The sequence below is a fragment of the Ochotona curzoniae genome, unplaced genomic scaffold, assembly GCF_017591425.1.
Source record: "Ochotona curzoniae isolate NIBS_2020 unplaced genomic scaffold, NIBS_Ocur_1.0 contig_2754, whole genome shotgun sequence".
Classification (NCBI taxonomy): Eukaryota; Metazoa; Chordata; class Mammalia; order Lagomorpha; family Ochotonidae; genus Ochotona; species Ochotona curzoniae.
The window spans coordinates 33,761,107-33,780,975 of record NW_024465582.1 but is presented as its reverse complement, the minus strand read 5'-3'; positions in this window follow the sequence as shown (position 1 = coordinate 33,780,975).

The following is a 19,869-nucleotide window of genomic DNA, read 5'->3' as shown; positions in this document are numbered from 1 at the left end:
TCACAGATGAACATCAAACAGGTGAATATTACAGCTTGTGCCTCTCCCTGTTCTAACCCCAAGTTTCTGAGGATGTAACTTCCCTTGCTCACAGAGTCACAGCACATGCAATGAGTTAGGTTGGACAGGACGGGTCCCTGATCTAATGCAAGTAGTATCCTTATGACGGAGCCTTGGAAAACTCAAGAAAAAGGGATAAGACATCCTACAGAAAGGAGAATTCAGAGGGATGCATGCACAAACCACACACCAAAGATGGCCAATAAATAACCCAATGCAGGGAGGAAGGTCTGGGGTACACTGTTCCTCACAGCCCTACACAGAAACCAACACCTTACTTTCAGACTTCCAGCCCCCGGGAACTGTGGGACAACAGGTTTCTAAACGCTTCTTCAGCTACAGAAAGCTGTCGCTAGAGCCACTAGGTTCCTGGTAGAGTCCTGAGTCCCTCCAAGGGTGTGGAAAGAAGTTTCGTGGCCATGAAACCAGTAGGTGTCACAGCTTGATGGCCTTGTCTGTTTAAATATTATCACCCTGCACTCACACGAAAGTCTAATTACCAGAATGTTAGTAGTGGTACCACAGTGATGGACTAGTGGCTTGAGAGGCCTTTGCAGGGTGAAGAGGTCTGAGAGGTCTCTGTGATTGAATCCTGGTGGCTTAGAGGCTGAGAGGACACACTCACACATGCACACGCACACACACACGCCACACACACACACAGCCTGACTCTTGCATAGATGCTCTGTGTCACCCCAGAACCCCGCCAGCAGAAAGTTCATTGCTGAGGCCTAATCAGGGCAGCCGTCTGATCTTTGACTCTCCAGAACCATGAGGCAACAGGCCCCATTTCCTCGTACAGTAGCCTGCCTCCGATCATAACAAACAACTGACTAACACACCATCCAAGACCTAAGTCCCTCCACTTGGGGATCTCCTTTGCTCACCGTACGATTCACATCTCCTGGACGCCTCCCACAGCCATGCTCTGTGAGAAACAAACCCCCCACCCTCCCTCTTTGCACCTGCCCTGCCTCTCTGCTTTAAATGAAACCTAACTCTGACCTGAGCCCAGCTTTCTCTTCATATGGATTCCCTCCCTTCCCCCACAGCCCTAGCCTCCAGGGACACACAAGGAATGCTATTTCTCCCAACAGAAAGCCAGGTCTGTTTCTTGGCTCCTTGCCCCACTCCCTCCCAGAAGCCGGGGACTCTGCAGTGTCCTGGGCAAGTGTGCTGTCCTTACTTCTACTCTCTACCTCACATTTGAGGGTTGGCTACACTTGCTCTGGTCCATCTGCTTTGCCTAGTGTTTGCTCTGAGATCTAAGCTCCTGCATCTTTTCTTAAGGTTTATTTGTTTCAAAAAGTTTATAGCAAGAGAGAAAAAGATGGATATGTTCCATCCTTTCAATGGATGACCACATGGCCAGGGCAGGGCCACCAGGCCAATATGAGGAGCCAGGAGCTTCATCCAGGTCCCCCATGTGGATTGCAGCAGCCCAAACACTTGGGCCATTTTCTGCTGATTTTCTAGGCCAATAGTAGGGATCTGGTTCAAAAGTATAACAGCCAGGATCCAAACCAGCACCCATATGGGATGTCAGCACAGCAAGAAGTACCTTTACGCACTATGCCACAACATTGGCCCTGCTCATACATTTTCAAAACAGATTTTTTTTCCTCCCAAGACAGCATTACTGTCTTAACAGCCAAGATCTCATTTTGGTACTCTAAAGAAAAACAAAGAAGTTTCTTTCCCTTTGCCCAATGGAAGCCTTGGAGGAACACTTTTGTGAAAAGAACATAGCCACAAAAAGAATGTGATAACTGTTTTTCATCCCCAACTTCTGTTACCAGACAATAGTATGGGGAGCCTGGGAGTAGGGGGTTGACTGAGAAAGTGCATAAGAAGATATTCAAAGCCATACTGTGGGGGATGGTAGACGGGGACCATCTACAACAACTAGTTCTTACATATTCTTGTCGCATCTTTCCTTTACCTTTCTTCCCCCTTCCTACCCTGAGCCCAATCAGCAGCAACCCGCCATTGCTCCGGCTGAAGCGCATTTGCGACTAACTCAGCAAAAACAGAATAATTCAACTGAGTTCCCACCTACTTCGCTTTCCGTTAATTCATGGCACAATCTCAATAGCCAAAGCAGCTGTCATTTGCAAGAATCAAGAAATAATCATTAAACAGGAACCGTTCAGCTCTGAGAGGCCAACAGGTTCAGATGCTCAGCCCATGGATCTGAGTCCAAGTCCCCAGGGCCCCGCAGGTGTGGAAACAGCCACAGTTAGAACTCAGGGCAAAGAGAAGAGGGGGGATCCGAAAAATGATTAAACAACAAAAAAGGTGGGTGCATTGATCTTGAACTATACAGAAACTAGGCAGTCTAGACTCCAGACTAACTCTCCACTGCCCCAAAGAAACGAAAAGATAAAATTCCATGTCTACTGTACATTTGAGTTGTGGCACATATCCTTTATACCTGCTAGTGGTTCCTCCTCCTCTAGTTCCTGGATTGCCCCCTGCTACAGCATACAATGGGTCTCTCTTTTTTTTAATTTTTTTGACAATCTTTACATAGTTAATTTGGGTAAAATGGTTCAAGGGCTACAGGAAAGTAGGTAAGATTATTATTTCCATATTGTTTTCTCCATGCATCTGAGGTAAATGGGGATATTAGGGGAGAAGCACCACATGGTTTCCCACCCACCCCAAGTCCCGGATGTGGGGTATGCTCTGAGACACTCGCTCAAGTGGTTTCGATAGTTCACCATTTACGAATCTCTGCCAATCTCACCTCTCCAAACACTATGAGGTCGCTGAAGAATCCACTGATTGACATTGTCCATTATAGCATCTCCATTTGCCCGGTATTTTGCTGCCAACCTACAGCTGAAGTGGTTGATTGACTTGTTCTGTTTTCTGTCCTTTCATGGTTAGGGTTCTGAGTCCGGCATACAATGCGTCTTTTAAAACTTACAGAAATCCATATTATGGAAGAAGTATGCATGGACGTCATTTTTTTTTTTTTTTTTGCAAAACACAAAACCCTTATCTTTTAATTCTATTTTTCTACGAACATTTTGGAGTAATCTAATATTTCTGACACAGGGTTCCTCTCCCACTCTTCAGTTCTCTTTTGAGGCTCCAAACTCCAGTCCCTTCGTGCAACTTCAAGAGCTTAGCCAAGACATGGTGTTCCAGCTGCCTGCAGGGATGGTTTCTACCTTCTTCTCCAATTGCACACCCCGTGTGTCTCCCCCTAACCTACCACCATCTATCTGGTCTCAGCTTCCTGCCATTCTGCATCTTGCCATGCCTCTTCCCATCTTGGGCTTTCCTCCACTGTTCTGTGGCCTGCACAGGTCCTTCTCATCAGGCCCCTTAGCCTGCAGATGGGGCTGAAGTGTTACCTGTTTAGCAACACCATCTCAGAGGGTCCATGCCTACTCACACCCCACAGTTCTCTATCTCCATGTTGAGTCTTTGCTCACTCTGTTGTAATTGCTTCATTTCTTCTGGTTGTCTCTTATTTCATCAGGTAAAGTCCATGTAGGCAAAGGCCCTATCACTCTTGCTTAATCTTTTATTCCCAGGGAATAACCCAATGCTTGGCACTCAATTTTGCTCAATGAAGGAGCAAATGAACCCAAGCTTACTGCCAGTGTAACGCCTCAGATGGAGCAAGAGGAAGGAAGGCATTTTCTCTGTGGATGTGGGTAATGCCTTCCCAACATCTGTTTATAGGACCACAGGGAGCATTTTACTTTAACAAGCCCAAGAATTTACATTTCCAAGAAACACATGTGGTTACTAATGACATTAAACCAGTGGTGAGCAACCTTTCCTGGTGGAGAGCCAACTCGGAGAAACACAAATGTTTATGATCAGCATTTTAAAATTTAATGTGAAAGTAGCTCTGCTGAATTCTGTGAGGTGGGGGAAATGGTGTGCAATTTCTGCTATGAAGATAATGTACTTTATCATCAACTCCCAAGGAGTAAATGGGCATTACCTTTCGCCGCTAAATTGCTACTATGACTGGCAATCCACAGACACCTATGAAATCATAAGATTATATATATATATATATATATATATATATATATATACATTGTCCTCAGTTTCTGACACAGAGCTGCTAGAATTCACAAATCTGCAGAACAGTGGGCAGCAGATTGATGGGAGACCCGATGTTCCTAACAAGCTCCTTTTGACCACATTGAGTTTACACTGAGCAGCAATTCCTGCTGGGTCCCTTCTTAGCTTCAAGAAGAGGATTGGTCACCAAAAGACTCAACCATGAGATCAGAGAGTTGCAACCCCCAGACCTACACTGAAGGAGAAAGAGGGTAGAGAAAGAGTTCAACCACCAATGGTCGATGACTTCATGAGCCATTGTCCAAAAAGAAATCTCCACTAAAACCTCAGAGGACCTCTGATTTGATGATTAAAGGGAAATGCCAAGAGGATGACCCGGAACGCAACCCTTGCACTTGGATATTTTCAAATCGTATCGTGAACCAGCAACCAGACCTACCAAAAGCAGTGCTGGTCCACTGAGTCGTTGCAACAAGCCCCTGAGCCTGAGCTGTGTTGGCTCACAGCTCAAAGAGTATTGGTGACAACACTGACACTTGCCGATGGCATCTCCAATGGCTGCCCTCTTGTGCAGCTGAGCCCTGAATTTATGGAATTCAATGCCAACTCTCAGTCAATAATGTCAGAATTGCACTGAGTTGTAGGGCACCCAGTGGGTTGGGGAGTTGAAGAGCTATTGGAAAACACATCACACATTTAGAGTCAGAAGTGCTGTGTGTAAAAACAGCCCAGCTTTTATCTTTTTCCCCCTTCTGTGTCTATCAGGTTTTAAAGTCACGCTCTCCAAAGTAAAATAAACACAACCCAGGGGGCACACAAACGTATTCACTGGGTTATAGGATAAATAGTGTATTAAAACATGTATTTATTTTTGCCTCCCCTTTTAAAAAGTGTAAATGTTTGATAGAACTCTTGATGGAACATGTATGTCATTTAAAAACAAATATTTGTACATTGGGATACATATTTAAAGCCCAATAGGAGGATATGCTGAAAAATATTGGATGTTACTGAGGTCACATTCCCAAGGGCATTCAATCATTTCATCTTTGAAACAACACTGAAAATCACTGCAGTGCAGAACTAACAGATGGGAAAATTAAGGGTCAACAGCAGGTTGATTAGTTCAATGTCACACCAGGTGTTAAGGACATAGCCTGTGTTAGAATGTGTTCGCGCCTGTCCACTAATATCTACTAATGGCCCAGTTAGGTCAGCTTCTGCGGTAGGCATTAGGGGTAAGAACATCTGGCCACCCCCTCCCCACACAGCCCTCCCCTGCTGGAGCCACCCATTCCCTCGATAATAGAAATTCCTATGAGACCAGCATGTAGACCATCTAGTGAGACTGTGGCCCACATCAACTTTGCTCTCGGCTGCCTTCCTGCCTATCTGTCCCCTCACCACAAGCCATGCCCCTAATCCCATCCAGAGGACAGGACTCTGGGATTCTGGGGTTTGAGGACTTGCTGAGTGGGAGCTGAGTGCTTTGGCTCATAGCGTGTGATAACAAGTACTTGCTTATGAGGCAGGCCGACTGAGTCTGTAGCGTGAGCGACTCAGAGCTCTCTAGAAGATCCAGGAAGGACGCAAGGACAAGGCAGTGAGCGTATCAGGGAGGCTGGGCTCAGGCTCTGGGAGAAGGCTGCAGGCTATTGGTCACAGGCAGAGCCACAGCAGAGGAGGGAGGGAGCAGGCGTGGGAGAGGAGGGAGGGAGCAGGCGTGGGAGAGGAGGGGGCGTGCAATTGAGATGACCAGGGCTCATTGCTGGGCTCCTCTTCCCTGAGAACTGCCAACAAGACTGAGCAGATGTGTTGGCTGGCACTGAGCAAGAGGCAGAAGCATAGTCACCAGAAAGGAGGCCAGGGCACCGTGACTGGAGCTAATCCCGAGGCCACAGTGCACTGGCAGCAACACTACCTTCTTAAATCATCAGCCACGCCCCCAGAGGAACTGACAATTCCCTTCCCCAGCGCAGCACTCCTAGGAGGGTCTGAAGCAGAAACCCGAAATAGGAGATTAAAGACTTGTACGCATGTCACCTGCGCTCACTGATTTATCAACACTTACTGAGAGCCCGCAGGTTTTCACGATGCTTCTGGGGAGGAGGTGACCAGCCCTGCCCTGTAGAGGTCTCTGTGCCAGAGGGACATGAACAAGCGAGAGACACGACAAAATATATGAGTACTGCAGGGGGACAGGGGAGGGGTCAAAGGGGTGTGGGGCCTCCAAGCATGATCAAGGGCAGAAGCACACACAGCAATGGAAGGCAGTCTAGAAGAGGCCAAGGTAGAATACACAGGCAACAAAAGGATACCCAGCAGATCAGGGACCCCAGGGACCCAGGAGAGAGCAAGAGCTAGAGCCTATCACCTTCTATAGCACTCTGTTAGTCAATAGGAGTTACAGCTGTCTTAAGGTCATGGCCAGGATTGTGACAAAGAGTTAAGCTGCCACCTATAACACTGGCATCGATATGACAGTACTAGTTCCAGTCCTGGTTACTCTGCTTCTAATCCAGCTACCTGCTAATACACCTTGGAAAACAGCAAAAGATGGCCCAAGTGATGGGCCCCTGGCACACACATGGGAGACCCAGAGGCATTGTAGGCTCCTGGCTTTGGCTTGGTCCAACTATCCGGGAAGTGAATCAGTGGATGGAAGATCTCTCTGCCTCTCTCTCTCTCTCTCCCCTCTCTTTCTCTGTCACTCTGCCTTTCAAACAAACAAATATATCTGTTTTAAAGAAAAAAAATGTTAGACTCTAGAAAGGTTATGAATCACCTGGGCTGCACTGCCTGTTGGAAAAGCATGGCTCAGAGCTGAAAGAGCTGGCTTTAAGGGTTTAGGACTCTGCCACCTGCCCAGCCAAGTGAACTTGGCAGACCATTGCACTTGCCAGCCTTCGGTTGGTCAGTTTCCTCCTAGTTCCCCCGATGGACAGGATCCAATTCTGGAGACCCTTGGTTCTTAGTGCTCTCTCCATCAATATGGTCAAGATCCACCCACTGCATTGCAGGCCAGTGTCTCTCTGGGCCGCTCTGTAACCGCTCATTGTATGAACACACAGATGGATCATTCACATGCAAGTCAGAATTGGCAAGACAGAGGAGGAAAAGGGAAAACTACTCATTAAACAGAGTTGAAAATAAAATCATTGTCTAAGTGGTGTAACATAAAAGGGAATCCCCTAAATGATCCCATATGTAAACATCAACTCCAGATGAAATTAAAGGTGTGCTTGTCAAGACAGAAAGTAAAACATTCAGGAAAACATGTAGGTGGATGTATTTGAGACCTGAGGTCTAAAGCAGAGAAAGAAGACACATTCAACATTAATTATAAACAAAAGGATGAATACAATGGGATTACTAAAGCGCTTTCCTTCCAAGGAGAGCCTCAGTTTACACATGTGTATCATGAGGACAAGCCTGCCTGCCTTATGAAATCTGATGATTGTTTCATTACAAGCCATAGAGACAGCACAGACACTATGAAACAGCCATAGAAAGTTGAAAATTTAAAATGTTTCTATAAAGAATTTTGAAATTCATTCATGGGTAGAATCTTCAAAAAGTTCATGAAGATATGCATTATGAAAAAAAAAATGCATGGGTTTCATTTTTTTCACCCCCAGTTAAACATCCTTTAACTCAATTTGCCATGTTCTTTTTGAAGAGCCTGAGTGTTTAAACCATGCAAGCAATAAGAGGACAAGCATGGAACACCTGGTGATGGTTTCCAGAGAGATTTCATGATGAAAGCTGCACTGAGTACAGGCCTAGAGGCTGAGAGAAGACTCTAATGTTTCAGCCATCCATGCTGGGTACCCACTTAGTGACTATAGCAACCACTATGATTTTTCCCCACAATTACATGTACAACCTTCAGGCATTATCTTCGACCAGAGAAGAGAAGTCACCTCCCCAGTGTGCTTGGGGATGCTATAGTCCCAAGACACCCAGCTAATACCAAAATCTACACCATGAAATGGCACCACCTTGACATACAATCTGTACAAACTGTCCCATCAACTTTCCTTCAGCTCTGGCTAACTTACAACCACTACACTCTAAATGCTATATAAATGGCTATATGCCGTGTTGTATTAACGATGATTAAAAGGCCTATAAGTGTTCAATACAGTCACGGTTTTTCTCAAACATTTCCAACCGCAGTTGGTTGAATTCGCAGGTGCAGGCTCATGAACACAGAAGTGCTGACTACATTTGAACATCTACACACCTCTAGCACTGTCAGGGCCAGAAATCTCAACACAGCCCTTGCTAAGGTCCACTAACAGAAGAGTGACAAAAAGAACAAAATGACAGATATATACTGTCTCATTTAGGTTGTTACATTTCCTCTGCAAATGAGTGGAAACCCCACATTAGCATCACCCCACAAAAAGAAAGCATGTCCACAAATAGGGAAGTATTCAGGAATGGCTCGCTCAGCAGCTTGGCAGCACAGGGAGGGCTTTCTGCCTGCCGATGGGTCTGGGGTGCAGAGGTCCACAGCTGTTCTGTAACACACAGAGCCTGGCACAATGCGAACAGAGCTGCACTAGGCAAGCCTCATTCCAGAGATGCTGGAAGGCCACAGGTGGCTGCCCTGCCTCTCTGCTTTCTAGGATCACATCACTCTACGGCTCACCGCTTCTTCATGAGGTTCTCTCTGATCATCAGAAGCCAACATAAGCTCAAAAAAAAAAAGAGAATTGCTTAAAGATAGATGGTATCATATCATTTAATGCGGTATTTGTGGAACTCTGAGATGTCAACATTTATTCAGCTCTCTCAACCAGTATCTGCTTAGAAACCCATTCCTGAACATGACATGGATCTTTATAAAACAAAAAAATTCACATCTAACGATTTCTGGAAAGGCTCAGCACCTTCTGGAACAGAGCTCCCATGAAAACCAACTCAATCTTACTGAGGTACACAAACTTTGACACTTGGCTTTCAGAGAAAAAAATGGGGGCTGGGATTGTGCTGCAGTGAGCTAAGTTGTCACCTGCAAGTGACAGCACCCCATACTGGAGCACCAGTTTGAATTCTGGCTGCTCCAATTTTTATCCTACTCCCCTCTGGATCCATGTCTTGGAAAGAAGCAGAAGATGGCCCAAGTGCGTGGGCTCCCACTCCCACTTGGGAGACCCAGATGGAGTTTCAAGCTGGCCTGGTCATTGAAATGTTTAGAGAGTAAAACACCAGATCAAAGATCAAGCTCTCTCTCTTCTCTCTCTCTCTTCCTGCCATTCAAATAAATCAACAAATCAGTCAGTCGCACAACTTACTGTGAGAAAAGATAAAGAGAGAAGCTACTACACACACACCATGGCATGTTCTTTTTCCCAAGAGCTGGAAGGTTTCTTCCCTAATTAGTCATTATGCTCACTCTGTGTTTCTGCTTTGTGCCTCTTGCAGTCAGCCCACTGTCTGCCTTTCCTGCCTCACAGGTGTCTCGGGATGATGTTTGCTGTCAAGGCCCTGGAAAGGACATCGCACAACCTTGAGTTGTGTACCTTTCTAGATGATGATCTTCAAGGACAAGGAGGGTGTTCTTATCGTATCTTTCTAGTCCATCGTGCCCACCCCAAAGGTTCCCATTGGATGTTTAGGAAATGTGGATGTTAATGGACAGCAGTTAGAAAATACACACCCAGCCAGGCTAAAGCTGTGGGGTACTTGCTAGCTGCCACGTGATACTGAACATCTAAAGCAGCATGGAGACCATGAAAGTCGGAGTCGCCATCCCATGAAGCCATCAGAGTAGAGAGGTGCTGAAATCAGACACCTCTGACCTCGGTTTGCCGTGGAGAGGGGAGCACCAACCAAGCTAAGCTGAGGAGAGACTCTCAACTTTCAAAAGGTTTAGAACTGCTCCCAAAATGAGTAATTTCCCTAGCCTCTCTCTCCACCCTGCTTCTCATTCCTTCTCTGGGCAGTTATCTTTCCAAAGGGTCATTAAACTTCAGTGCCTGCTCCAGCCCAGCTCCACCCTGCTTCCTCCCCACAGCCAGGTTCTGCATGGGAAGGAGCAACGTAGCCAGGGCAGAGAGCAGAGAGGGGCGATCAGAAAGAAGTGGAAGACAAAACAAGCCAGTGGGGAGACGATGAAAATGACAAACACCAGGATGTCTCATAACCCAGTTTCTTCTGATTTTTGTGAGGTGCATCGTTTCTGTGACATGGCAAGAGAAGTAGCAATAGGACACATGGTCCTTTCATAATGTTAGCCTCAGCACCATGGCCGTGTGTGTGTGTGTGTGTGTGTGTGTGTGTGTGTGTGGTCACTCGTGAGGAAGAGGAGGCGGTGCAGGAAAGGACTGCATTTCTAGGAAGAAAGCCAAGGAGAGACCAACTCGCCAGAAGGAGTAATGTGGACCGCAGACATACAGGGCTGCCCATAATTGCTGCATGATTGGGGAAATGTTGGGGCTCCCAGAATTGGATGTCCAAGTTATTCTATTGTACTACCAACTGGAAGGTGCTCCCAAAAAAACTGAGAAACTGGAGATACTCCGCTAGCTGTCATGTGGGTTATAAGTGTCTAAAGTCTTATTTATTCTAGCTGTAATCTAAGTGATGAATCACTGAGAGTGAAGAAGGCGGGGAGGCAAACACATAAAGAGACAGTCCTCTATTGCAGGTGTCCAAGGTGAAACCAGAGAGCTGGCTCTTTCTACCCATTGGAATGCACGACCGTGTAACCCCTCTCTAATTCATAAGCCAATGCTCAAACCATTTTTCTTTGAGATTAAGGATGAGAATGAAGGAATTTTCCAGATATTTGGGTTTTACCACGCATCCTTTTGCGCTAGGTTAAAGGGCAATTGTCCCGCCTCTAGGTGGTGCCTGAGGATTCCTGGGCCAGAATAATTGCCCAAATCCAGCCACAAGTGCCTTCCCTAATGGGAATCAGAGAATACTTGGTATATACTAGCATTTTTTAAAATTTTGCATTAATATCTCATACTTTAATGTATGATTAAACAGAAATTGAGCTGGTATTGCTTTACAAGATCCCGTGATACTTTCTTTTCAGCATGGATGTGCCTGGGGCACCATACCAGGTGCTGGAGTTGAAGGTAATCATGGCAGCTCCACCCTCAGGGGTTCACAGTCCAGTGGAGGGTATCATCAGGTGACCAAACTGCTGCTTGGAACAGCCCGGATACACAGCAGACTTGGGAGGGAGTGAAAATGCTGTTTCAGGCTTAGGTCTTCAGACAAGCCTTTGGCCAGTTATATAGACTGCACTTATGCCCTCTCCACCTGATATGGGTAAGGCAGGCAGCTCGTTACAATCTGCTAAGCTGGAGGCATCTGAAGCCTGCTACCCCCTGTCTCCAGTGTCATTTTATTGTTCTACTTGTCAATCAAAATACCCCTTTTTCCAGGGATGCATCTGTTTCATCCAGGACTGGGGAGGGAGGGGGAGGCACTGGAAAAACACTAAGATCTACATGGAATTTTATGCAAATATCCTAAAACTCCCAGGTGACTTGATGCTTTTGGAGATATCCACCTCTGACCTCATCAAAGAGGCCTACAATGTGGGGTGAGGAAATTCTCTCTCCTCCCAGCAAACACAATTGGAGGAGGTGCTGGGGTGCTATATCCCCTTCCTCTTTCTTCCTTTGGGCCCCCTAGCCACTCAGCACAGTTATTCCTCTGAGTGGAGCAACCTGTGTGCGCGCACATACATACACACACACAAGGGTGTTTGTGTTTGCTTTCTCACCTTTAAAATACAATTCACTTCATGTATGTCAGCACCAAGAATTTTTATCATTGTGAATGACAAGGGCCTGAAATAAAAGTGAACGCCCTCCACTCTCACTTCTGTCCACTCCTGCCAGTGTAGGCAGGCTGGGGAACATATACTTCTTTCACCCAAGTTCCCCAAGGTAATTTTGGGTTTTTTTTTTTTTTTAGCCCATCTCATCTTCGCCTGGTTTTGTTCAATTTTCTGCAAGCTTTGCTATCTAGCTTACGTATCTCCCGTTATCCCTCAGAACCATCGCCAGTAATTCCATTGACTGGCAGGGACATTTTTTCCATCAGAGAGCAGAGCTGGGCTGTGGCAGCCGCATCCCCTCCCGTCACCAGCCCCTCTGACCACATTGACCTGACTGCTGGGCTTCTTAGGCCACTGGGGACTTTCCAGAAGGTAGCTCTTTTTCCCTGTGCAATTTCTGGCTGCTGGGTTTGTTTTCCTTAATTACATTTGGAACTGCAATTCACACAACAGAAGCCAACCCAGTTTTTAGGTGAGTTAGAATACTGGAAGGGAGTCCCATCCTTTCACTTCCCTCATCAAAGCAGAGCTGAGTTTAATCTACAGTAAACATGAGGATAAAAATGAATGACGAGGGTGGCACTGTATAGAAGGATGGAAGGGAACTAGACCCCCAGGAAGAGGGCACAGGTCCTGTCCCACAGTTTACTCTGCCAGGGGCCTTGGGCAAGTCGCCTAACCTCTTCAGCTCCATATTACACTCAGAGTGGAGCTGGTAAGATGGCATATACACATTGCAGTCAACATGCTGTATGAACTGCAAAGCACTGTGCAGTTGACCAAGGGTACCCATCAAACACAGGACTGCCTGAGTGCTCTGTCCTGAACATGAGAGTGAGGACTGGCTCAGCTTTGGCTCACCAATTAGCCGAGTCACTGGCACATTGAATGGGGAGGGAGGGGCACGAGGGAAGGGAAGGAAGGAAAGCAGGTATCCAGGAGGTGTGAACTGCCAGGTGCTGTACAGACCTTGGAAGCCCATCACTTGGTAGTCTTCCTTGAATTTGCATTTGTGAGTTGAATCTCATTTGTGCAAGAAAAAATGACATTGGACCAAGCCTGCACTGCTTACAGGCCAACAGCAAAATTCCTCCCTGTGTGTGGCCTCTGGGAAACAGGTTTTTTTAAAATTATATTAATTATTTCTATTTTTGATGATGTTGATATAGTTGACTAGGGTAAATGTCAAAGGCTATACGGGAAAGTGGTTAAGATCTTTATTATCACATTTTGTCCTTTTTTTTTGCCTTCCTGTATCTGGGGGAACTGGGGAGATAAGGAGAAAAAGCACACCCAACCTGGGAGACAGTTTATTTGGGCAAGTCAGGTGCCCAATACCTTAATCCTTTTGTAGTGCTTTTCCATTTACTAAGCATTTTTAAAGTGCTTGACCCTGGCTGGGATGCCAAGTTATTCACATTTTCTACATGAAGAAAATGCATCTAGACGAGATGTAGTAACTTCCAGTGTCATGTCAGTAATGCAGCTCAGGGAGTGTAGAAATCCCCCATCAGATCTGAATCCTTGTGCGATGGTTTAATTACAGCTTGGTTTGGGCTCGAGCACATCCTCTAAAGGTTGGTTCTCAGTGTGGCTACATTGAAGTGGTGGAATCTTTAAGAGATGAGGCCAGAACAAGTGTTTAGCGCAGCAGCTAACATCCTTGGCACTCACATTCCGTATTGGAAGGACAGTTTCCAGTCTAAGCTTCCCTTCAAATACCAGCTTCCTGGTAACATATGCCCTGGTAGGCGACAGCCCCTGGCTCAGGTCCTAGAATCTCTGCCACCCACAAGGGAAACTCAGATTAAGTTTCAGGCTCCAGGTTTTGGCCCAGCACAGCTCAAACCACTGTGGGCACGTGTGGAATAAGCCAGTGGGTGAGAGCATTCTCTCTCCCTTTCTCTCTCTCTCCTTCTCCCACTCAGTCTTACCATTATATGTCTTTCAAATACAACAGAAAATAAGTTTGAAAAATGTTGAGGCCTTCGTGCCTGTTAAAGCCATGGGTGCAGCACCCTCAGAAGGGATTAGTGCTGGTCTCATGGAGTGGATTAGTTCTCACAAAAAAAGGCTGCTACAAAGCAACCTGGTGGTTACAGCTCGGCCTTGCCTGTTGTCTTGTCATGTGATCTTTCTCCCTCTTGTACATGCTTCCACCACATAGATGCTCATACAAAGATGCTCATAAGTGCCAAAGCTGATGACGTCATCAAAATCTTGGACTTCCAGAAGCGGAGCTAACTAGGGGTCTCTTCTCTAGACTTTAAACAACTTTAAGTATTCTTTTTTTTTTTAAGCCAATTACAGAACTTTCCTTTATTTATTGTAATTCAGAATAGTGAAAACATTATTTAGTTTCCCTAAATATATTTATTGATCAGCCATAATAAAATACATATTGTTTCATTTTATGATCCCAGTTAGTAGTTATATTTTAGGCTAGGTCTCTACACTTTGGGCTGTTTTTTCCAGTAATGTCTGCAATTTTGTTTTTTGGTTTTTTGGTTTTTTTTTTTTGCAGACACAAAATTTTATTAGTTGAGACTTGTGAAGCACTTTAGTGATGCCCAAATTATCTAAGTAAAAACTAATGTGTTTTACTGTTAACTAGCTTATGCTAGCTACTTTGCTCAGATTAATTCTTTTTTTTTTATTGTTAATCACATTGTATTATGTGATACAGTTTTATAGGCACTGGGATTCCCCCTACCCCTCCCACAACCCTACCCCCATGGTGGATTCCTCCACCTTGCTGCATATTCACAGTTGAAGTTCAGTTGGGATTCATTCATTGCATGCATGTACCTAGCATAGAATTCAGCATCTTATTGTCCAGATAAGTGCAGCGGTTTCTAGGGGAGACCTTCTCTGGTCTGAAGGTAGAGCTAACAGAGTAAAGTCCCTGTCGGTTAAAAGCCCCTACAAAACATCAGCATCAATTTACAATGTTATGAAATCGATTGACATAGTATTGAGTAAACAATATGTTAAAAGTAATGCAAGTTCAATTTTTCACAACACATGGGTTGAGACAGTATCAACGACAGGTTCAAAAACAAATAAACCAACAAACAAATAAAATTACTGGTTAAATTAGGGCAAACATGTGGTATCTAACCTTTTGGGATTCACTCATTTCCCTTAGCATTATAGTTTCTAGTTGGGCCCCTATGTTCATAGCAGCACATGGAAGCAACCAAAATGCCCATCAACAGAAGATTGGATAAGAAAACTTTGGTTCATCTACTCCATGGAATACTACTCAGCTATTAAAAAAAAAAAAAAAACAAATTGCAGTACTTTGTGGCTAAATGGGCCCAACTTTAAGTATTCTTGGAACAACAGAAAGCAAGCTGTAAATGGCAGAGCTCTCTTGGCTCTTCAGCCCTTTGGCCATTTTTGAAGATAAGGAAGGTATTCCCATGGTGAAGCCAACAGCCTTGGAAGCCATCCTGCTGCAATCACTGCTACCCTGAATCTGTGCAGAGTGTAGCGGAGTCACAAAATCAAAGGAGCAACTACACAAGTGGTAAACCAAAAGTTTTTCATTTTTGACTTCATTAACAATCCACCTGTTGCAAACAACAAGGATGTGCAGTTTCCCCTAACACGTTAGAAACAATAAAATCAAGATTGATAAGAATGTACTAAAACTGGTGTTTATGCGTAATGCTGGTGGTCTCACACACAGTTACAAGTTTTTAAAACCTGTTTGGGCCAACGCATCAAAAGCCAAGAAATTATTCACTGTTTCTGGATTAGTGATTTTACAGCTGAGAAATCTATCCTAAACAAATGCTGTAAGGAAGAGGAAGAGGGGTGAGGATCATCTTTCTAAGGCTCCGCCATTGAATTCCCCATGGAGAGCCATGAGACACCACAGTATCTTTTTATTTTTCAGGATTGATTTTTATTTTATTCTATAAATTATCTCTTGGTTTCCATTCCAATTCACGTTTTGTTAGACCGAAGCAAATATATATATATATATGTATATATATATATATTTATATACACAAATGTACTTTACTTCAAAATATATGTACACAAATGTATTTTATGTACACACAAATGTATTTTATATATACACAAATGTATTTTACTTCAAAAAAGAACACTCTTTATTTTTAAAGGCTCATTCCTGGAGAACCATGGTTCCTACTTGAAGTGAGTTGACTTCTAAAGATTGGATTGCCCACAGGGAAGATATATGCAGGAAATTTACTACTTTCTAACATTGAGCAATGTATGTAAGATTGGAATGAGTGTAAGTGGCTCTTGACATGTTATTCTCTCAATATACTTTAAAGTGCTACTTGTTAGAAATTTATTTTAAAATTCTTTTAGTAGTTATGAAAAGGAATTGGATTAAACATTAACAAAAGGGATATTTTAAAGATGTGCTAGTATTTATATGGTATCTTTTTTTATAAATAAGATTTGTAAACCTATGTGTGTGTGACATACTTTCAGTTTTTAAAATCAAAACTTTATTGACTTTGTCAATTGAGAAGTTGCAACCTTTTTGGATAGTTGATCAGTACAAAAATCATGCTTTGTGTGAAAAACTGAAAAAAAAAAGTTCTCCATAAAAACGTCCAAGAATCGTGACCTTCTGCTGAATAGTAATTCTTTGACGGTTAAAATATTTGTGTTATTATTGCTTTCAATTCCTTTTTTGTTTCAGTTAGTGTGAGTTGATTTCTGCAACCTGGTGCCAGAACTGATATTAGAAAAATAAAAAATAAAAAATAAAAAATAGCTAGTACAAATATTGGTATCCTCTACTTCGTTTTTCTTCCTTTCTTCTTCCCAAACTGACCCTTGGCAGTGGACATTGGGTGCAGCGGGCAAGCCACCACGTGTTCTGCTTACATCCTATCCTGGAGCGCCCACATTCTAGCCCCAGGTCTGTTCTCCATGGCAGTTCCTGCTAACGTGCAGTTAGAGAAAAAGCAGGCATGGCTCAAGTGGTTGGCTCCTCCCCACCCACATAAGCCTTTGCTCGTCTTTTAAGCCTTATTCTCCAGTTTCTACAACTCTCTCCAATCATAGCAGTCTGAATTTATTACCTGCCCTTTGTGCCCATAGACACCATATGGTGGAAGTCAGATGTGTACCCAACTTGGCACAGGTCCTGGCACATAGTATTCACTGGCGTGCGTGAGATTCAATTACTCCTTGCTGCCTGCTTCTACCAGAAGTTACGGCTAACTCCTATCCGCAAAGGATCCCTTAGCATATTGAATAGCAATTAAAAAAAAAAAAGAAAGAAAGAAAACAACGTTTTGCCATGATAGTGAGAGACGAAACATGAGCAGAGCTTGTTAGTTTGCCAGGCCAGTAAATGTCATCATGCTTTGCTCTCTAAATTCCCTAATGAAGATAGCAGCTCTCAGGCAAATAAATAAAACATTAGGTTGACAACACGCAGCACATCACAAGCACAGCCCACCGCTTTGCTCATTGCTGAAGGACAGCAGCAGCCTTCACTGTAACCTCCAGAAACACACTGGCCAGGCGCTCTCTCCCCTAGACAAAATGCATCAAGCCATTTGCACATTTTGCAATATCAGATATATTTTTGATTGCAATAACTTTCTTTACATATTAAGATATTCATGTTCATCAAATGAAAGCTATTTTTCAGTAATGGTCCTAAAAGCCAATTCCTTCTCTGGAAAAACATCTTTTTGAATCACAAGTGGCTGGGCTAAACAGTGCTCTCAGAATGTTAATGTGAGCATAAGCTATTAAAATGTCACGTTTAACCTTTTTAAAAACCTAATTAAATTAAAATAATAATATGTAAAACCATTTTTCCTGAAAGGAGAGGCCCTTTCCCCAGAAGGTGCTCCAAGTCTCGGCGCTCACACCTTGAAGCCATGATGGGAAGAGGTTTAACATGCAGACAAAGAAAGCCTAGCTTTGCACCTGCTGTGATTAACTTTTCGTTGCTAGTATTAGAGTTAATTATTGCAGCAGGCTGGAGGGCAGGGACAATTTACTTGCCTGATCACACCTAATACGATGTATTTACAGATGCTGCATCTTCGTTGGGATTTAACCAGCAAACTATCAAGACATTCAATGCTGCTAGACCCCACATCTGTGTGATTCCCCCCAACCCATATGTAAAATATAAAAACCTGGGCACAGAATGCTGAGGGTGTGGGCAAGAGGCTCAGAGCCTCCTGGCTGGCTGGCATCACCATGCAGGGGTGTTGCCCAAAGGCCTGGGTCCGCTCGGAGCAGAGGTCACTGCAGCCATCCGCAAGGAAATCAACGTCTGAGAACTCCTGTGTTCTCCCTAAAGGACCTCTGGGAGGGCTCACGGGGGACCTTTGCACTTCCTCTCATGTGGGGAAAAGATGGCGCCCCCAACGCATTGTACCTAAGGAATTTCTAGAAGTTCCTTTATCGTTTATGCTTAAATCCAGAGAAAAAAAATTTAAAGAAAAAGAAAGTAGTTAAGCCCTGAAATAGCCTGCTATGTTCCATAAAAGGACACACCCTTATTGCATTGCATTTCCCTATAGCTCCAACACACGGCAAGCAGGTAAAGTGCTACTGTAACCGACATAGGACTTTCATACAGGTGAGTAACCCATAAGTCACTCATCCTGAATAACAAAGTGACCCCTCAATTTCTTATAATCTACTAATTTATTCATCTGTTTATCCATCCAATACATACACCTGCCTCGCGCCAGGAGCTGCGCTGAACATCTTCCCAATTCACTGATTGTGGACTCTGCGTCCTTGAGCTCATGGTAGGTTTGCTGTGGCTTCCAAAAGACAGTAACATTCTAAAAGTGACCCAGAGCAATTCTATTCACATTCTACCAGTGAGAACTAGCCACAGGGCCACACTTACCTTCAGGGGAGGCTGGGGAATAATACATTCCATGTCCAGCTAACATCCAGGGGTTTTCCACTAAAGTCAACATTAACTGCAAATGCTAATGCTTGATGTTTGGATTGTACCTAAAGACGCATTATGTTAACCTAAGCAGTCAGGCATTTTGGGGGGCATCACCACTGACCAGAGAGATGGCTACGAATCAAGAAGTCAAGAACCACATGGGCAGGTTTCTCAACAAAGATGCAAGCTTAGTTCAAAGTCATGGCGTCAAAGTTAGATGCAAGTTTCAGATCCCTACAGGACTAGCGGTACTTCAAGTCAGCATCTTCATTCACAAAGACTTCAGGGGGAAAAAAGTGATCCTCTGTCCTGTTGCACAGATATTTTCAAAAGTTTGAAAATAAGGCACACACTGCAGAATTATTCAATATTTGTGTTTTTCTGTGTTGATGTCAAACAGGAAAACCTTTTTACCTGTTCTCTTGGGTTTAGTATTTAGGACTCTGATTTTGTTATGGTCTTAAGGGGCTAGCTCAGGGTCGCTAGCTTGGAAGCCATGCCTCCCCCATATAATCCTTTCTGCCTACCAGAGAGTCACCTGTCACCACCTGGAACCTGAGAGCGGGTGGTATTGCACTGTTGTGTAACCACTCCCCTTGCAAGTCCCCATAAAGGCCCATGATAAGCAGGGGCTCCCTGCTTGGTCCTGTGCTTCCATTGCTCTGGCACTCTGAATCTTGGCCTCCCTAGGAACTTCTTGCTCTCTGGCTCCCCAAGGACAGACTCCAAGGATAGGTAGCCCCTGAATATGGGCCCTGTATGTCTGTATTCCTCACCCACTCACTGCTTGGGCAAGTCAGTGAAGATGTTAATGCTAAGATGCTTTGTATTCCTAGTTTGTGTACTTTCAAGAGTTCCAGGAGAGGTGAGGCCTAGCAGTAGTGGAAGTGGGCAGAGAAGCCAGGGAAAGGTGAATGTCTGCAGCTTTGTAAGTGTGTCCTGGTTGTTCACTGCACCTCTCTTAGGATAATTTATATTGTTGGGGAAGCTGGGAGATAGGCCTTCAGTTTAATGGACA